This window comes from Miscanthus floridulus, chromosome 3 (genome assembly GCF_019320115.1).
Source record: "Miscanthus floridulus cultivar M001 chromosome 3, ASM1932011v1, whole genome shotgun sequence".
Lineage (NCBI taxonomy): Eukaryota > Viridiplantae > Streptophyta > Magnoliopsida > Poales > Poaceae > Miscanthus > Miscanthus floridulus.
The window spans coordinates 65,914,645-65,916,640 of NC_089582.1; the positions used below are offsets into that span (position 1 = coordinate 65,914,645).

General features: G+C 40.2%; 1 long non-coding RNA gene across 1 annotated transcript; it reads left to right on the forward strand.

Annotated features, from left to right (window-relative positions):
* The first annotated feature begins 324 nt into the window (after nt 1-324).
* On the forward strand, nt 325-1,247 carry LOC136545898 (uncharacterized). The gene is made up of 3 exons (XR_010781182.1): nt 325-823; nt 912-1,042; nt 1,119-1,247. It is a non-coding gene; the product is annotated as an uncharacterized lncRNA (long non-coding RNA).
* The last annotated feature ends 749 nt before the right edge of the window (nt 1,248-1,996 follow it).

The following is a 1,996-nucleotide window of genomic DNA, read 5'->3' on the forward strand; positions in this document are numbered from 1 at the left end:
CAACTGCCTCCAAAATTCCTCTTCTCAACAATCATAAAGTCAAGGGAAGTAATAACAGAAGGAATGGAAGCCAAGAAGGTCTTTGAATTAGGATGGGAATTGCCAATATACGAACTATCTCCATTTGGGCTAATAGATGTTGCTCATCCCTTCTTTGTTTCTTGGTGGCAAGAATGGCATGCTCATATCTTCAATATATCAGTTCATTCTTTATGCAAAAACTTGCAACCCGATTTTGCTTCTGACAGTGAGGTAATTTCATTATGCCCATCATTTCTTGTCCTTGAATTCACTTCTCATTTTAACATCTGGTCATGCACAGGATCTTGAGTTTACTCCCCCAACCAAAGCAATCCAGTACTATTCGGCTGGTCCCAAGCCTGCCCTGGGGTTTGATGCTCCAAACTTAAAGGAATTCATGAAAACTTCTGCAACTTTGGATTTAGCACCTCTAAAGGCACTCATGAGAACTCCTGCTACTTCAGCTGCTGCATCTTCAAGAGGAAAAAGCAAAAGGAAAACACCTGAAAGTTTTCTCTTACCCAAAAAACCAAGGACCAAGAAAGCCAGATTATCCCTTAAGGCATGAATCTTTTATTTTCTTATCAGGTCAACAATCTCACTTAGCAGTAAGCCTGACTACCTCTATATTCATTACTTCCATTGCAGCCACAAGTCGAAATTCCCACACTGGGCAATACCTCAGCGTCTGCAGAACTAACCCCTGAAGTTCCTACTGAAGATGAAGAAATTCATGATAGCGAAATTTCAGAGACTCATGAAGCTGAAGGTTCAAAGGCTCATAAACCTGATGAGACTATAGGTAACATTATTCAACCAATTCTCCTTTTCTTTCTTTTTAATAACATCTACTCTCTTATGCTCATTATCATTTACTTCACTGAAAATAGATGAAATCTTAGATGAACTGGCAAGGGAAACCTCTCCTGATCAAGCTCCAAACCTGTCCCCTCTGAATCTTCAGCCAAGTTCCCCAGCAAGCCAGGGTATAACCCATCCTGATGATCAATCATCTCAGCAGGTAATCCTTTGTTTTACACTATATTTTAGCAAAATTACCCAATCGGCTAACACCTTCTTTCTTTTCTTTTCTTTAGAAGAACATCGCTAAACCGACCACCAGTTACTCCTTCTCTATTGAGGATTACATCATTGAGAAAGGTGAAGAGATTACTTCCCATCAATCCTTATCGCTGGAAAATCAGTCCCGGCTAAAAGAGGTGATCATTCTGCTAAACAAGGATATCATCAGTCTGGTTTAGGATGCAGACCAGATAAAAGACCTCCTTGAACTTATTGATCAAGATATCCCATCTGCTCTCAAGGTTCCCCTAGAATCTGCAGCCCATCTTGACGACCATTTTGCTATGGTGAGAAGGGCAACCAAAAATATATCTTCGAGGACCGCTCTGTAGAAGGATAGATCTCTGAAAAAGCTGGAGATTAAAGATCTTCACTCTCATATCCAGACTACGAGAAATTTCTTGGCAACCTTGGAGCCTGAACTGAAAGCCATGGAGGATGAAAAAAGCAGACTAGAAGCTCAACTAGCCGAACTGAATGCCAAAATTCAGTCTCACAGGGCCCATATAACTAACTTGCCGAAGAACATAGAAGCAGCTTCACTAAAAATAGCTTCGACCATCAAAGAAGATCAGCAGATCAAGACCAAGCTATCCAGCATCCAGAGTTCTGAAGATGAAGATCAAAAAGTGCTAGATAATGTTAGCCGAATCAGGATTGAGGCTATAGAGGCAATTAATCATCTTCTGAACCAGTAAACATTGGATTTGTAATAAACTTAAGTGTGATATCTTCTTCCCCTTGATTAACCAGCTTTATGTTCATTTATTTTTATTCATTCGAAAGCAATCGGCCCCTTTCCCTTAAATTACTCGATTAGAATGTAGCCGATTGTCTCCATTCTTCTGATAGCCGAACGAATCCAATTCAAACATTGTGAGGGTATAACCGA